Below are 19,590 nucleotides of genomic sequence, written 5' to 3' on the forward strand. Positions count from 1 at the left end.
TTAAACAGAGGCTGGATGGCCATCTGTCAGGGGTGATTTGAATGCAATATTCCTGCTTCTTGGCAGGGGGTTGGACTGGATGGCCCATGAGGTCTCTTCCAACTCTTTGATTCTATGATTCTATTTTTGGTGTGTGGTCCTTCCTAAAACAGAAAAAGAGGCAGAAAACAGTGTAGTTTTTTTTAATGGCAGCCTCTACAAAGATGTATTAGTGAGTTGGAAGCCCGTATCATGGATAAACAGGATCATTTACCCTTGAACTCAGAATAGCAGCAAGATTTGAAGGAGTGCTATTTTACGAGTGGTAAATAATGCAACACAGTGTCTATGAATGGCAACAGGAGAGTTAGAACTGTCATACTGTAATCCTGACTTGAGCAACAATGTGTGAAAGAGTCGCCTGCAGCAATTTTTTCCTCTAGTACTTAAACAATTACTGCTTCAGCTTCTCTCTTCTCTCCTGATCTTTCTTTACACTCTGAACATTTTAAAAAATGTACTAGCTATTCCTTGCTGTGGCCCAGTCTTGTGATCTGGAAAATTAAGTAATGAGAAAGTGTTGGTTTCTAATCATCATCATCATCATCATCATCATCTTTATTTATACTCCGCCACCATCTCCCCAATGGGGACTCGGGATGGCTTACATGAGGCCAAACCCAAACTACAAATTACAGCAAAATAAAACTGAAAATGCAAACAATAAACAACAACATCATCATTACATAAAACATATGAATGCATAACGATTAGGGCTGGGCGGTTTCGTTCGTTAATTTCGTAATTCGTTATTGATTCGTATTTAAATTAGCTTACGATCCGATATTGAGCGATGCAGGAGCAACTAAAAATTGAAACGAATTTTTCAATTTATTTCGTAATTGTTTCGTAATTGGTTCGAAATCGTTTCTAAATCGTTTCGAAATCGTTTCGTTATTATTTCCGTATGTCTGGTGCAAGTTTTATAGTTGTTGTTTGTTTTATCAGTGATAAAAAAAATAAATTATCACACCAACAGTCAACAACAGAGGGAGAGGGAAGCTTCAGAAGTTCCCCCTGTCCCATTTGGAGGTTTTTTTTAGCGTATTGCGCAATCGCGACCGCCATTAACGAATCAATTCGAAATTTACGAAATTTCGTAAATAACGAAAAAATTTTAAAGAAAGATTCGGAATTCTTTTAAAAAACGAAACGCAATGGACCCCCTAAAAATGAAACGAATTTAGAAACAATTTTTTCCGTTGTTACCCAGCCCTAATAACGATATAAAATTACAATAAACACAATATATGTAATTTCTTTATGTTTCTGGGTAAACAGTATTTGATTACATTTTCTTGCCCTGGTGAAGGGAGTTGTTCTCTACTTTTGGTTTAAAACCCTCCTACTAGATACATCCTCTGTTCATGTCCAGCATTTATTTTTAAAGTTTTAACTATTACTTCTTGTGTGTTATTGTCTACCTGTGAGTTATATTAACTGTATTGTTTATTTTTGTTTATTGCTTGTTGTTTTTATTATTGCTTGTTGTTTTTGACGTGTTGTTGGGCTTGGCCTCATGTAAGCCGTTCCGAGTCCCTTGGGGAGATGGTGGTGGGGTATAAATAAAGTATTATTATTATTATTATTATTATTATTATTATTATTATTCGACTGAATGGCCTTAAGTATTTTCAGTTGGTCTTGGGAATTCTATGTGGGAAGTTTGCCCCAATTCAGTCGTTGGTGGAGTTCGACGAACAGCATCACAGCACAAGGAGAGAGAATACACTGTACATAACTTCCTTATATACAATTCTATACAGTGACACATAGCAATCTCTGATTGGTTCCCAACTCATTAACTTAACTCAGACCCAGGATTACATCATTCACAATCACCTGGACTAGACCAGAACACATTCCCCAAATGATTCCCTATATACAGTTAATGCATGACTCAGCATTTCCAATAGAAGCCTATTAGCAGTGCATGACTCAGCTATATTACATTACAATACATTGTGAAACCTGACAAGAATGCTCTTTGATTGTAGGTGAACTAGAAATCCCAGCAGCTACTACTCCCAAATGTCAAGGTATATTTTCCCCAAACTCCAACTATGTCCATATTAGGACATATGGAATATTCGTGCCAAGTTTGGTCCAGATCCATCATTGTTTGAGTCCACGGTGCTCTCTGGATGTAGGTGAACTACAACTCCCAAACTCAAGGTCAATGCCCACCAAACCCCTCCAGTATTTTTTTTTGTTGGTCATGGGAGTTCTGTGTGCCAAGTTTAGTTCAATTCCATAGTTGGTGGATTCAGAATGTTCTTTGATTGTAAGTAAACTATAAATCCCAGCAACTACTACTCCCAAATGTCAAAGTCTATTTCCCCCAAACTCCCATCTATGTTCATATTTGGGCATATGGAATATCCGTGCCAAGTTTGGTCCAGATCCATCATTGTTTCAATCCACAGTGCTCTCTGGATGTAGGTCAACTACAACTCCCAAAATCAAGGTCAAAGCCCACCAAATCCTTCTAGTGCTTTTTTGTTTGGGTCATGGGAGTCATGTGTGCCACGTTTTGTTCAATTCCATCATTGGTGAAGTTCTGAATGCTCTTTGATTGTAGGTGAACTATAAATCCCAGCAACTACAACTCCCAAATGACAAAATAATTTTTTGAGTGATTGCCATTCCTTGGGTTAGAATTCCTGGCAATTCATCCAGTAGTTTTTGCGTTATGTTAATCCCACAAACGAACATTACATTTTTATTTATATAGATTACTTCATGTTAAATTAAAAGTTTAAAAGGAGATAACACAATTTTGGAAAATACAAATGTTGTGTGTTCACCCTATCTGAGTTATGCCTACTGCAGAAAACACTGAATCTCCAGGACTAGAAAAAATACAAGAAGTAGTAAGCCTATCAATAAAAAAGGCAATGTGTGACAACTCTTCCTCCCCCAGCAACCACACAACAAGTTCTGTCTTTCTTTCTCCTTTATTTAGCGCTTCCACTGAATAATTCAATCAATTTGCGAGGTTATACTGCACAATTCCTTTTGAGAAAGTTGCGACTCTTTCCAAGGAGTTCTCAAACGGAAACTCGCAAGGGTTGTGAAATTGAATGGCTCCTGCTCCTGAAACATAGCATATCTCACAATGCTGAAAACGAGCCAAAGAAGAGGGTTGTGAATTTGCCAACACAGTGGATTATTATTTATTAAGAAGGGGTTTATCAAACAAATTCAGCAAGTTTGCAGGCTGTTCGAGGTTTCATCTAGAATGAATTTATGCATTACTACTGAGGACAATTTTTATTTTTGTGTCAGGAGTGACTTGAGAAACTGCAAGTCACTTCTGGTGTGAAAGAATTGAAAGAACATGGCCCTATAGCCCGAAAAACCCCACAAGAACCTAGTGATTCCAGCCATGAAAGCCTTCGACAATACATTCCACCTTGAGTCGCCATATGGCTGAGAAAGGCGGGCTATAAATATTGTAAATAAATATGTTTTACTATCCTTGTGGGAGGCTTCTCTCATGTCACCACATTTATTTTATTTATTTATTTACAATATTTATATCCCGCCTTTCTCAGCCATATGGTGACTCAAGGTGGAATGTATTGTCAAAGGCTTTCATGGCTGGAATCACTAGGTTCTTGTGGGTTTTTTCGGGCTATAGGGCCATGTCCTAGAGGCATTTTCTCCTGACGTTTCGCCTGCATCTATGGCAAGCATCCTCAGAGGTAGTGAGGTCTGTTGGAATTAGGACAATGGGTTTATATATCTGTGGAATGGCTGGGGTGGGGCAAAGAGCTCTTCTCTGCTGGAGCTAGGTGTGAATGTTTCAACTGACCACCTTCATTAGCATTTGAAGGCCTGCCTGAGCCTGGGAAAATCTTTTGTTGAGAGGTGTTAAGATGTGCCTGGTTGTTTCCTCTCTGCTGTTTTGCTGTTGTAATTTTAGAGTTTTTTTAATACTGGTAGCCAGATTTTGTTCATTTGCATGGTCTCTTCCTTTCTGTTGAAATTGTCCACATGCTTGTGGATTTCAATGGCTTCTCTGTGTAGTCTGACATGGTGGTTGTTGGTGGCTCAGGCAGGCCTTCAAATATAAACCCATTATCCTAATTCCAACAGACGTCAGGAGAAATGCCTCTAGACCATGGCCCTATAGCCCGAAAAAACCCACAAGAACCTAGTGATTCCAGCCATGAAAGCCTTCGACAATACATTCCACCTTGAGTCGCCATATGGCTGAGAAAGGCGGGCTATAAATATTGTAAATAAATATGTTTTACTATCCTTGTGGGAGGCTTCTCTCATGTCACCACATTTATTATTTATTTACAATATTTATAGCCCGCCTTTCTCAGCCATATGGGGACTCAAGGAGGAGAATGTATTGTCGAAGGCTTTCATGGTTTTGTGCATGCGTTTTAATGGTTTTTTTTTAAAAAAAATTGCTTTTAAGTCCCTTCTGCTGCATTTTTCAGTGTTTTTATGAGTGATGGTCACTTGTTGGCCTTATAGGTGTGTTGTGCTAAATTTGGTGTCAATTCATCCAGTGGTTTTTGAATTATATTAATCCCACAAATGAACATTACATTTTTAATTATATAGTCTAGTCGTCCCCTGCCACGCGTTGCTGTGGCTCACATGGGGGTTCTGTGTGGGAGGTTTGGTCCAATTCCATCGTTGGTGGGATTCAGAATGCTGTGATTGTGAACTATAAATCCCAGCAACTACAGCTCCCAAATGTCAAGATTGTATTTTCCCCAAACTCCACCAGTGTTCACATTTGGACATATTGAGTATTCTTGTAGAGTTTGGTCCAGATCCATCATTGTTTGAGTCCACTGTGATCTCTGGATGTAGGTGAACTACAACTCCGAAACCAAAGGACACTGCCCACCAAACCCTTCCAGTATTTTCTGTTGGTGATAGGGGAACTGTGTGCCAAGCGTGGTTCAATTGCATCGTTGGTGGGGTTCAGAATGCTCTTTGATTGTAGGTGAACTATAAATCCCAGCTACTACAACTCCCAAATGACAAAATAATTTTTGAGTGATTGTCATTCCTTGGGTTAGTAGGTGTCTTCTGGCCAAATTTGGCAACAATTCATCCAGTGGTTTTTGAGTTATGTTAATCCCACAAACGAACATTACATTTTTATTTATATAGACTAGCTGCCCTTGCCACGTGTTGCTGTGGCCCAGTTTGTGTATATATGTATTGTGTGTGTATGTGTGTGTATATATGTGTATATGTGTATAAGTTTATATTAATCCCAGCTACTACAACTCCCAAATGACAAAATAATTTTTGAGTGATTGTCATTCCTTGGGTTAGTAGGTGTCTTCTGGCCAAATTTGGCAACAATTCATCCAGTGGTTTTTGAGTTATATTAATCCCACAAACGAACATTACATTTTTATTTAGATAGATTAGGTGCCTCGGCTTATATTCGGGTTGGCTTATACTTGAGTATATAAAGGTATATATATTAAAATACACAGTGACAAGATTTAAATACAATACCAATTTAAAATTCACAGTTGTAAACTATTGGGATGGAGCAATTAGTTAATTTCAGTTACTTTTTCTTATATTTGACAATAAATTCATTCTATTCCATTTCTGCCTTAATGTATGGGTTTTAAGAAATCAGAATTAGTATTTAAATAAGTATTTTCTATCAGCACACACACTGAAAATGTCTTCATATGCTCTGTCTCTCTAAAGCCAAGAATATGACAAATTTTGGGAAGTGCAAACGCGAAAGAGGAATGAAGTTTGGACATGCATGTTTGGCCTTGCAAGGTAGATCAGGTCAGTCACACTAGAAAGTGCAAAGAAAAAACTTTTCCATCAGCCTTAGTTGATTGTAGAAGTTATTTTTTTCCTAGTGGAACGAATTCAGCTGAGTCCTGTAGGTGGCACTCTGACCTTAGTTGTGTACCTTTTCGAAGATTATTAGAGAAAATATTCCTTCCAACATTGGGAGGGAAAAAAGAAAAACGAAACCAACCCCCTCCTTACCAGAAGGTCTAACAGCAATAGATGTAAGGATCACAAAATGTACGTCAAAGTAGCCAGACATCTTTTGGATTAGGTTTGACTATATTTCACCAGAATCCAGTTACCTAAAATGCACTGACGAAGTCCTCAACCTCTCCTTCTTTCTAGTATACAATTTCTCTGTGGATCATTTTCCCGTGAAATGAACGATGCTGACAGTTACCATAGCTATAATTTCCCTCTGGGTTCCAGATATGTTGTCAGAAGAGAAGATACACGCTGCTGTCTAATAAACAGAGGAGACATTAGCAAATGTTTGCCTATTTAGCAAAAAGAAACACAGTGGGGAGTATAACTCCCCCCACCTCCCAATCTTTAGGGACTTGTGATTTCTTCTTCCTCTCTTCTCTGGAGATCCTTTGTTCCTGGCCTCCTGCCAAGTACTTTACTGATTCCTGCAAAATTAGTTGGACATTGATTCAAAACAAGCAAAAAAGAAAGCACTTCTTCATACAATGCATAATTGAGTTGTGAACTTTATGAAATGGTGCATGTTATGCTGTCAGGACAGCTTAAATATTGGATCCAGGTTGTGACGAATTGCCTACCTTGAATAAGCTCAGGAATTGGGCCGACTTTTTTTTGGCAGCCATTTTGTGTGGTGCCTGGAGGCAGCCATCTTATGTTAGTCATTTCCTAATGGAGGCGGAGCTTAGAAGCAGCCTGGAGGGAAATGTGGAGAACTTTTGTCATTGGCTGGGGAGAAAGTTGAAGTTGAGCTTGGTTGAAGTGTAGAAAAAAAGGAGCTTAGAGGAGAAGGTTTTGTATTCTGACAGGGAGTCAGCTTCTGAGTGTTGAAGAAGTTAGTCAGGGTCTGGTGTTTGAAGAAGAGAGTTAGGAAAAGGAGAGTGAAGGTTAGTGAAGCCAAAGAAGATAGTTAGAGAGTTTAGAAAGCTATTAGTTAAGAATAGCTGGTATAGTGATTACTAGATGTATTGGATTGTTTATTGATATATGTATTGTGGATTATGTTTTTATGCTTTTTAAACTGTATACTGTTGTTTGTTATAAGTTGTTGTAAACCGCGTTGAGTCGCCGGCTAGGCTGAGAAACGGCAGTATACAAGTATAGCAAATAAATAAATAAATAAATAGGCTTGGGTAACCATGGAAAAATTTGGTTCTAAACTCATTTCGTTTTTAGGGGGGCCCTTGCGTTTCGTTTTTTTAAAGAATTCCAAAATTTTCCTTTTAAAAAGTTTGAAATATACGAAATTTCGTAAAATTACGAATTGATTCGTTAATGGCAGACGCAATTGCGCAATATGCTAAAAAACCCTCCAAATGGGACAGGGGGAACTTCTGAAGCTTCCCTCTCCCTCTGTTGTTGACTGTTGGTGTGATAATTTATTTTTTATCACTGATAAAACAAACAACAACTATAAAACTTGCACCAGACATACGGAAATAATTACGAAACAATTACGAAACAATTTCGAAACAATTTTGAACCAATTATTATTTATTTATTTATTTATTATTTCTTGCATTTATTGACCGCCCCTCTCAGCCCGAGGGCGACTCGGGGCGGTGAACAACAACAAGGAAGACAGTGTACAGTGAGCCGTGACGATACAAACCAGAGAATACAACATAACATATACTTATACTAAAATTATGAAACAATTACAAAACAATACGAAATAAATTGGAAAAATTGTTTCGATTTTTAATTACTCCTCACAGTAGTCCTGCATGGCTCAATATTGGATCGTAAGCTAATTTCATAGAATCATAGAATCATAGAATCAAAGAGTTGGAAGAGACCTCATGGGCCATCCAGTCCAACCCCCTGCCAAGAAGCAGGAATATTGCATTCAAATCACCCCTGACAGATGGCCATCCAGCCTCTGCTTAAAAGCTTCCAAAGAAGGAGCCTCCACCACACTCCGGGGCAGAGAGTTCCACTGCTGAACGGCTCTCACAGTCAGGAAGTTCTTCCTCATGTTCAGATGGAATCTCCTCTCTTGTAGTTTGAAGCCATTGCTCCGCGTCCTAGTCTCCAAGGAAGCAGAAAACAAGCTTGCTCCCTCCTCCCTGTAGCTTCCTCTCACATATTTATACATGGCTATCATATCTCCTCTCAGCCTTCTCTTCTTCAGGCTAAACATGCCCAGTTCCCTAAGCCGCTCCTCATAGGGCTTGTTCTCCAGACCCTTGATCATTTTAGTCGCCCTCTTCTGGACACATTCCAGCTTGTCAATATCTCTCTTGAATTGTGGTGCCCAGAATTGGACACAATATTCCAGATGTGGTCTAACCAAAGCAGAATAGAGGGGTAGCATGACTTCCCTAGATCTAGACACTATGCTCCTATTGATGTAGGCCAAAATCCCATTGGCTTTTTTTGCCGCCACATCACATTGTTGGCTCATGTTTAACTTGTTGTCCACGAGGACTCCAAGACCTTTTTCACACGTACTGTTCTCGAGCCAGGCGTCCCCCATTCTGTATCTTTGCATTTCATTTTTTCTGCCAAAGTGGAGTATCTTGCATTTGTCACTGTTGAACTTCATTTTGTTAGTTTTGGCCCATCTCTCTAATCTATCAAGATCGTTTTGAATCCTGCTCCTGTCGTCTGGAGTATTGGCTATCCCTCCCAATTTGGTGTTGTCTGCAAACTTGATGATCATGCCTTCTAACCCTTCATCTAAGTCATTAATAAAGATGTTGAACAGGACCGGGCCCAGGACGGAACCCTGCGGCACTCCACTTGTCACTTCTTTCCAAGATGAAGAGGAAGCATTGGTGAGCACTCTCTGTGTTCGTCCACTTAACCAATTACAGATCCACCTCACCGTAGTTTTGCCTAGCCCATTAATAACGAATTACGAAATTAACGAATGAAACCGCCCAAGCCTAGTGATTACAAACAGATCTCAGGAAAAGGACTGTTTGAAGCAATAGGATCCTAGTCAGGAGGAAGACTGCTAGTTTCCTGAGGGAGTTAAGAGTTTTATTGGAAACCAAGTACTGAACTGATTTAAAGAAACCAAATAAGCTTCATCTCATTTTTGCAACCACTATGCTTAAGTGCCTGTTTTTGAGAACTACATAAATAAACATCTTTGGTCCTTGTTAACAAACATTTGCCTCAGTGTACCTCTGTGTGAATAAATATCAATTATAAGTTAGGAAGACAGAGTTTCCAGATCGGTGGCAGCAACTACTTAGAAGAATCTCAATAATATCCACCTCAGTGTTCTACGCCCGAGTTCAAATTCAGCACAATCCAACTTACTTTCAATACACTGGACAAAGAATATCTAAAAGCCCTTTTAGTCTTTGGTGGTAGCCTGATTCAATAGTACAAGCTCCTAAGAATATCGTTGGACTGGCCACGTTGTCTGAATGCCCGATCACCATCTTCCAAAGCAGTTATTATACTCCCAACTCAAGAATGAGAAGCATATGTTAAACCCCTGTGCCGGCAGACCTGAAGACCAACAGGTCGCAGGTTTGAATCCGGGGAGAGCATGGATGAGCCCCCTCTGTCAGCTCCAGCTCCTCATGCGGGAACATGAGAGAATCCTCCCACAAGGATGGTAAAACATTTAAAAAAAACATCCGGGCGTCCCCTGAGCAGCATCCTTGCAGACGGCCAGTTCTCTCACACCAGAAGCAACTTGCAGTTTCTCAAGTCACTCCCCACATGACAAAAAAAAAATAGAATGAGAAACTTAAAGATTGGCTTAAAGCCAACCTTTAAAACTGTGGCATAGTTACCAAGAACTAGGAAGTCCTGGCCCTTGAGTGCTCTAACTGGAGGTCAGCTGTGACTAGCAATGCTGCAGCATTCAAAGAGGTAGAATTGGAGGGGGAAAGGGAGAAACATGCCAAGAGGAAGACGCATCAAAAGAGACTTAAAGATTGGCTTAAAGCCAACCTTTAAAACTGTGGCATAGTTACCAAGAACTAGGAAGTCCTGGCCCTTGAGTGCTCTAACTGGAGGTCAGCTGTGACTAGCAATGCTGCAGCATTCAAAGAGGTAGAATTGGAGGGGGAAAGGGAGAAACATGCCAAGAGGAAGACGCATCAAGCCAATTCTGTCCAGGACAGCCTTTCACCTGGAAACCAATATCCTCACTGCGGGAGAACATGCGGATCAAGAATTGGGCATCCTTGTTGTGTAGCCACACATTCATTTCTGCCTAGTTCCTTGCTATTTCCATTTATTCTTAGTAACCATAGTCTAACAAAGGGTAAACTGAAACCCAGCTATCCAACTCTCTCTTTATCATACAAGTGAATTGTTCTTGAATTTCACATCCTATAGAGACACTAGAGGTCTCTCCAAACCAGTACAAACATTTAAGTGATCATTTGAAGGCATTTTCCTCTTGCTAATGTTTGCCTTTCCTTCAATTTCATTTTGCATTCTTATTTCAGTTTATCTGTTTGACAATTGAGCGAGGATAACCTAATGTTAGTAAGTAACACCTGCCTTTTAAAATTAATCATTTAATGGGCCAATTAACTCCAACTATTCTCTGGAGTATAAGTGGGAACCTATTTTCCTGTTTTGCATAACATCTGCATGCAAAGCAGAGGGAGTCCAGATTTTTAAAAGATATTATAGGACTGGGCAACATTTCACTGTAGAGAAAAGGATCGTCGAGAGCTCCTGAACCATTAAAGTAAATAACTGATTTCCCAGTTAAGCATCCCTTATCTGGAATTCCAAAAGCAAAAGCTGTCTACATAAGTAGGTGATGTAGGACCTCACCATATTGATGTCCATAGGGGGATTCACCATGCAGCGTGGCAAATCTGGCAAGCAACGTGGGAACCCATCTGCCCACGCCCTGCATTGCCCCTTACCCATCACACGAGGGGAAGCATTGCTGCCCAACTTCCCCTATGCTCACCCCATTCCTTTGCTATGAGAACATGGGAAGCCATCCGTGTTCTCTGGGAAGCATCCTAGAATGCTACCAGGAAGTTGGAAGGATGGAGCCCCACCAGAAGTAGCTGTACATCATCTGATGGCATCTGGCAGGCTCCATCCTCCCAGCATTTTAGAAGACTAAAAAAATCCAGTGTGATGATGTCCTGAGATAGCAACACCTTTCCTTTCTTATGGTTCAATGTACACAAACTTTGTTTCATTCACAAAACTGTTAATATATTGTATGACATTACCTTCAAGCGATGTGTGTACAGTGTACATAAAACATAACTGAATGCTGCACTTAGACATGAGTCCTTTCTCCACATTACTACATCATATAGGTAAAGGTAAAGGTAGTCCCCTGACATTAAGTCCAGTCATGTCTGACTCTGGAGTGTGGTGCTCATCTCCATTTCTAAGCCGAAGAGCCAGCGTTGTCCGTAGACACCTCCAAGGTCATGTGGCCGGCATGACTGCATGGAGCGCCCTTACCTTCCCGCCGAAGCGGTACCTATTGATCTACTCACATTTTGCATGTTTTCGAACTGCTAGGTTGGCAGAAGCTAGGGCTGACAGCGGAAGCTCACGCCGCTCCCCAGAATCGAAACTGCGACCTTTCGATCAACAAGCTCAGCAGCTCAGTGCTTGAACCCACTGTGCCACCGGGGGCTCCACTACATCATATACACATATAAAAGTAAATCCCATATATAAAATCCCATATATCCCTGAGTAAATCCCATATATAAAACATATTGTGTGTGTGTGTGTGTGTGTGTGTGTGACTGTAGCCATGGTGTGGGAGCTGCTAGATATCCTATCTGAAATGCATAGGATTAGAAGTGGTATGGATTTTGGTAGATTTTTTTAAAGAATTGAATATTTGTTATTTTTATATGTGTATACTACATCATATACACATATAAAAATAACAAATATTCAATTCTTTTAAAAAAATCTACCAAAATCCATACCACTTCTAATCCTATGCATTTCAGATAGGATATCTAGCAGCTCCCACACCATGGCCACACACACACACACACAAACACACACAATATGTTTTATATATGGGATTTACTCAGGCTTTTTGTGCGAGAGAAGGAGCGTACACACACAGGTTTTCCAGCCATTTAACCATTTGTTTCAAATAAATGTTTTATTACCTTTCAAATAGTACTGTATTTGTTAGGAGCCCCTGGTGGCGCAGAGGGTTAAACCCCTGTGCCGGCAGGACAAGACCCACAGGTCACAGGTTCGAATCCGGGGAGAGTGCAGATGAGCTCCCTCTGTCAGCTCCAGCTCCTCATATCGGGACATGAGAGAAGCCTCCCACAAGGATGGTAAAAGATCAAAACATCCTGGTGTCCCCTGGGCAACGTCACTGCAGACGGCCAATTCTCTCACACCAGAAACGACTTGCAGTTTCTCAAGTTGCTCCTGACACGACCAAATTTGTTATCAAACAGTAGACTCAGTCAACTTATGTCATTCTTTATAGAAATGAATATTTCTACAAAGCCAAACATATTAAACAACTTGCATGTCAAGCTGTTCATAGGTTCATCAGTCAAATCCTCATCCTGTTGTACTAATGTGAGAAAGGGTCACTCTCCCAGGGCCTGTCCAGACACTATCTTTATCCCAGGAGCTTCCACAGTAAACAGGAGAGTGGCCAACCACCATTCCCTGTAAATGCGGAAGGAATCACTACAAAATGCAAAAAAACATGAGATTTCCAGGTACGGGACTATTGTGGTTTTGAGCCGAATATGCAGTTCTTCGCATGTCTGTATGTCCCTGAAATTGGAAATTATGGAATTTTGTATCTGAGTTTGTTCTCGGTTTTAGATGTTTGTTTCTGATTGGTTGATTCCTAAAAAGATAGTGACACTTCAATAGAAGGCAAATAATTGCGTGGTATATATATGTCACAGATATGTCTTCATGAAATGTCTGGAGGGCACAGTTGCTCTGGACAGGACACAGAACATAACTTTTGTAGTGATTCGCTGTAGTGATTCTCCGCATATCCATATATCCACATCTTGAAAAAAGAACTGCCAAAGTTTCCAGTGGAAGTCCTGTGGTAGCCATCTTGGGAGCCTCTAAATCTCACAACAAAATGTCAAGTCTGGACAATAGAGGTAGAAATCCCGGTCTGTATGTGGATTTTTTTGCCCCTGTTTAAAACCTGTGATTTAGTGCTGTCTGGAATCTCCTCCAGTCACATCTAACTTCCAGCATAGATTTTGATTGCTTCCTCTGTTCCCCGGTTTTCTTTTGACTGCCCCAGCCATAATTGTCTTATATAAACCTTGTAAGACTCCATATACTGTAGTATATATACAGCAGTTGTATGTTCCATGTTGACATTTATGGCATGACTTCAAAGGAACCATGATGCATAAAATATCACTATTCTACATTTCAGCAAGCAAGCAAAAAAAGCCTTAGTATAATGTGTAAAAGCTGAGGCTGCATATACACTGCCATATAATCCAGTTCAAAGAAGATAATCTGAGATCAGGAACTGAATTGTATTGTTAAGGTCCATGTATTGGGTCCGGTTGCAGGAAGCCGAAAGGCAAACACCCAGTCTCAGGAGAAGTACAAAGGCAAGGTTTATTTCATCATAATTCCTAGACGACACAGCCGGACTAGATCCCTTCCAGTCCGGCTTCTGTGTGGGGCATGGGACAGAGACTGTGCTGGTCTCCATCACGGATCACCTTCAATGCCAGCTTGACCAGGGTGGGCGAGCGCTGCTTGTGTTATTGGATCTCACAGCAGCATTTGACACAGTTGACCACAATCTTTTGACCCACCGCCTTGCTACTGTTGGAGTCAGGGGGAAAGCTTTAAATTGGCTGTCCTCTTTTCTTCACAACCGTGGACAGCGAGTGGAGAGGGGAGGCCTGGTCTCTGAGAGGTCCCCTCTCTCTTGCGGGGTTCCTCAGGGGGCCATTCTCTCCCCTCTGTTGTTTAACATCTATATGCGACCACTTGCTCAGCTGGTTCGAGGTTTTGGGCTTGAGTGTTACCAGTACAGTGATGACACTCAGCTTGTGCTGAAGATGGAAGGCCAACCGGACTCTGTACCTGATTGTTTCCATCAGTGCCTCGAGGCCGTTACTGGATGGCTGCGTGCCAGCAGGTTGAGGGTGAATCCAGCAAAGACGGAGATCCTATGGCTGGGTTAACCGGGCAGTGGGGATATCCAGCTGCCTACCCTGGATGGCAAGGTGCTACACCCGTCATCATTGGTGAAGAGTCTGGGAGTCCTTTTGGACCCTCTGCTGACGATGGAAGCCCAGGTCTCCACCGTTAGCAGAACCTCTTTTTTTCATCTTCAGCAGGCTAGACGGCTGGCCCCATACCTGTCCAGGGATTGACCTAGCTACGGTGATCCAGGCCACGATCATCTCAAGACTGGACTACTGTAACGCCCTCATAACACCACATAACACCAATCTTACTACAGCTGCATTGGTTACCAATTGAACACCGGATCACTTTCAAAGTGATGGTACTCACCTTTAAGGCCTTGCATGGTCTGGGGCCAATGTATCTGAGGGACAGCCTCACCCCCTACCAACCTCTGAGATCCCTCCATTCTGAGGACCAAGATCTATTGGAAATTCCCAGTGTCAAGACCTTGCGTCTAACAGCAACCAGACGCAGAGCCTTTACAGCAGTGGCACCATCACTCTGGAATACTCTTGCGGGACCTTGCTTTCTGCAGGGCATGTAAGACATATCTGTTTCGACAGGCCTTTGATCTCTGACATTGTTGTTTTAAATTGTTTTTAAATTGTTTTAAATTGCTTTTAAATTGTGTTAGATTTTAGCCTGTTCTTGTAAGCTGCTCCGAGCCCCAGGGGAGTGGCGGCATATAAGTTTGAATTATAAATAAATAAATAAATAAATCTGATGAGACGGGCCAGCCGTACCAAACACACAGGTTGGTACTTTCAAGAGGCTGCCACGCCCAATGTCTCTCAAACTTACATTATATAGACAAGACCCATGGGCACTGCAGCAAAAGTTAACCAATTACAAACTACCACCTAAGATTAATTCCTTATTTAGCACATTGACTACCTGACTTCTTGTAAATCACATGATTTCTTGACAATGGAAAGTAAAAGACTCACATAGCTCTTTCCCCCATATATGGCTTTTTAATCTTCTGCACAAACTGTCTTGTGAAAGTTGTTGATTGCACATGTTTCTTAGGTGCTAACCACAAATGTTCCAGAGAAGATGGACCCTTAGTGGAAGCTCATTTCTAAATACAGAGGGAGTAAATTTTTAACTTTGATTTCTCTAGTTTCATGATCACTTCTCTATCAGTATGGCAGTCTAGATTCAGCCTGATGTCTCTTCAAAGGCTCAGTAGCCTATTTTGTGTTTAGGAACCTATATATTGCTCCCATAACACTTCATGCACCTGATATTTTAAACTCATGTGAAAACAAAGAAGAAAAGTTGTTTGTTGGAGAATGTGTGGATCAGGCCCATGCACAGGGGCGGCTCAACCCATTACGCAAAGTAAGCATTTGCAATATAGTTGATTTTGCCCAGGGGCACTCTTGAGGCACTCTTGGGGGAAAATAGACCTTGACATATGCGAATTGTAATTACTGGGATGTATAGTTCACCTACTGTTGCAACCCAGATCAGGAAACAAGACCATAAGATATTAAACCACCACACTTGACTGTAGGAAAAAAACAATACTTTTTTATTGATGAAAAAATGGTTACAAAATAGAGGAAAATACAAAGTCCAAAAAGCCACAGTAAAATTCAGCAGTCAGGAATATCTATGAACTAGATCAAAATTCCAAAACAACACTATAAAAACCTGGAACCTGTTAGCATTTCACTAACTGTACTTGGAAACTAGAAGCCTCTGGGAATGCAGGCCATGGGAACCTGGAAATCTGCCAAGGTAATGCCTCAGTCTAAATGATGCTTGATCCAACGAGACAGCCCGGGGAGAGACACTTAAAACTAAAGAAACTGTTGCAGGACACACCTCCAGACTTTGAAGCCTGCGCCTCCCTTTCCTTTAATCTGCTTGACCTTCGCAGACTCTGCAATTCACTTTTGTTTTTCCAAATCTGTCCTTTTCTATCCTCATTAAAAAAGGCAGGTGCTAGTTCCTCTGGAGAGCTATCACCGCTTGATTCAGAAACATTCCCATCAGGATGCGTAGTTTCACTTTCCAAGCCACTGACCTCAGAATCAACAGTTTCCAAACCATCAGGGACAAATTCATGTTCAGTAGCCTGTTCAGTTGCATCAGGAAATACAATCAGAGAATCAGGTTCAGGTTCAGATTCACGCGCAGGCTGAACCCCAACACCTACAATCAAAGAGCATTCTGAACTCCACCAATGATAGAATTGAACCAAATATGGCACACACAACTCCCACGACAAAAAGAAAATATATATCAGTGATTGGTTGGGGGAGGGGGCGCCAAAATACTTTTTGCTTACCATTGAAAATTACCTAGGGCCGCCTCTGCCCATGCAGGGGCATCAAATCCATTACTACTTACTTCCATTACTTCCTTTATCTCCATGTTGATTTGATAATTTTGAAAGCAACCAGGAATTTAAATATGTACCATTGTGTAGCTTTTCTAACTGGACATTTGCTCCAATGCATTTTAGGAAAGTGCACAGTGCTTTTTTAAAGAGACATTTCTTTTAAAGATACATTTTGTTAAAATGGACGTTCTTTCCTTCACAGTGTGCCTTACAAGGCTACGGATGCATGAATTTCTGAGCAGTTTTTTGCTCACTCCAGAGATGCACAAATCCATTTAAAATACTGAAGATGTGAATTTCTGATTACGGGAATAGTACTCTGGCCCAAGTAATAAAACGAATGATGGGGACACTGCAGGAAGATTGTGAATATATAATAACTCAAATGACAAGTAATTTTAAAAAAAGGGAAGCCTGAATTTCTGTGAGCATCTTTTTCATGTGTGCAATTTACCTTCATGTGTTTTTGCTTGCTGAAGGAAACTCCAAACATGGTTGCTCTCAGGGGCTAAGATTTACTCTTAGAGCAGTGTTTCTCAACCTGGGGGTTGGTACCCCTGGGGGGGGGGGGTTGGTACCCCTGGGGGGGGGGGTTGCAAGGGGGTGTCAGAAGGGTCGCCAAAAGACCATCACAAAACATATATTTCTGATGGTCTTAGGAAGCCCTTTGGCAGAGAAAGCTGAAGATCTCTTTACCTGTCCTTCTCTTCCTTTTTGGAAACAGACGGTGAATCCTCTCACCAAAAGCCCTCCTCTGCTGTGATTGGCCAGCCTCTTAGCAAAGGTGAGGTCTGTTTCCGAGACTCCCAAGTGGGGAGGGGAGTGCAGGCACGGCCGGCATATGGTAGCATGGTGCGCATGCGCAGGTGAGGGAGAGTGTGCAAGGCTAGAGGGAGACCCAAGACATGTTTGGCCCAATTCTATCGTTGGTGGGGTTCAGAATGCTCTTTGATTGTTTGTTGTTGTTGTTCATTTGTTCAGTCACTTCCGATTCTTCATGACCTCATGAACCGGCCTACGCCAGAGCTCCCTGTTGGCCGTCACCACCCCCAGCTCCTTCAAGGTCAAGCCAGTCACTTCAAGGAGGCCATCCATCCATCTTGCTCTTTAATTGTAGAGGAACTATAAATCCCAGCAACTACAACTCACAAATGTCAAGGTCTATTTTCTCCAAACTCCACCAGTTCATATTTGCACATATTGAGTATTTGTGCCAACTTTGGTCCAGATCCATCATTGTTTGAGTTCACAGTGCTCTCTGGATGTAGGTGAACTGCAACTTCAAAACTTAAGATCAATTGCTCACCAAACCCTTCCAGTATTTTCTGGTGGTCATGGGAGTTCTGTGTGCCAAGTTTGGTTCAATTCAATTGTTGGTGGAATAAATCCCAGCAACTACAACTCCCAAATGACAAAATCAACCACAACCTCACCAGTATTCAAATGTTGACATATTGGGTATTTGTGCCAATTTTGGTCCAGTGAATGAAAATTCATCCTGCATATTAGATATTTACATTACAATTCATAACAGTAGCAAAATTACAGTTATAAAGTAGCAACGAAAATAATGTGATGGTTGGGGGTCACCACAACATGAGGAACTGTATTAAGGGGTCATGGCTTTAGGAAGGTTGAGAACCACTCTTATAGTGTATGTCCCCTACTTTTAAATCCCTCCATTCAGGCTTGTCCTTGATAGGGGTTGAGAATAACCTTCATTGCCTCCCCACAGGTCAATCTTTATAGCACTTGCTGTGGGTCTATTTGCAAAAGTGGGGTAAGATTTAATTGCTTCTTCTCCTCCGAGTTGAATGAGGTTCCAAAGCAGAGCCTGTCAAACCTGAAAAATGAGGTTTTTTTGAAAAAAGAAGTAAAAATCAAATGTTATTACAATTGATCGAAATATATTTTCTCTTTTTTTTTTTTTTTTACTGATTTCTCAAAATAAAACAGAAAATGGAAAATGAAGTGAGCAGAAATGCTTTCATTGCCATGATGGGGCACAGGAAAGATGAGTCTACAGAGAAACTCTAATTAGAATTGGCCTGTTTTCTGGCTTTTTTCCAAGTAGAGAAATGCATGCATTCTAAGCATCTGTAACTTTGCTGTCCAATGGCAGACCAGTTATTTAGCGCTGATTTTCCCATCACAGTGGTCCTGCTGTGTTGCTAATGTTGTTTTTACTTTACTTTGCATGGGGCTAAGAAAACCCACCGTGAATAAGGCAGAGTACTGTGATGGATGTGAACTTGTTTCTCGTTGACCAAACATACTAGCAGCTTCTTCCTGCAATGCGCAAACAAGGAAGAATACTTAGGGCATTCTACAGTTGTGATTTTCAGCTACTGAGTCAAGAGCAGAAAATGGGCAGTACTATAGTGGCACAATGTAAAATTCAAGAGCTCAAAACTGTTCCTATAGTTACATCCCCAAGAGGAATCTGGAAAATGCAGACAGATATGTTGAACACAGACAAATAAGAAAGCTACATACATACTAAACATATGAACACTCAGGAATAGTGTAAACCAAGATGCCAGAACTAGAAGATGTTACTCCCGAGGTAGTAACAAAAGGTTACTTTTCCTTCACTAAGGAAGGAAAACATCTTTTTACTTTTTAATAATTATTTTAAATACTGGAATTATCAATCCAATTTTGGCATATAATAATAATAATAATAATAATAATAATAATAATAATAATAATAATAATCTATATAATAATCTATAATAATAATAATAATAATCTATATAATTATTATCTATATAAATAAAAATGTAATGTTCGTTTGTGCTATTCACAGAACTCAAAAAACACTGGACGCATTGACACCAAATTTGGACTCAAGACACCTAACAACCCAATGTATGTCCTTCACTCAAAAAAACTGATTTTCTCATTTGGGAGTTGTAGTTGCTGGGATTTTTAGTTCACCTACAATCAAAGAGCATTCTGAACCCCACCAACGATGGAATTGAACCCAACATGGCAACAGAAAGTACTGGAAGGGTTTGGTGGGCAGTGTCCTTTGGTTTTGGAGTAGTAGTTCA

This window comes from Anolis sagrei, chromosome 8 (genome assembly GCF_037176765.1).
Source record: "Anolis sagrei isolate rAnoSag1 chromosome 8, rAnoSag1.mat, whole genome shotgun sequence".
NCBI classification, from domain to species: domain Eukaryota; kingdom Metazoa; phylum Chordata; class Lepidosauria; order Squamata; family Dactyloidae; genus Anolis; species Anolis sagrei.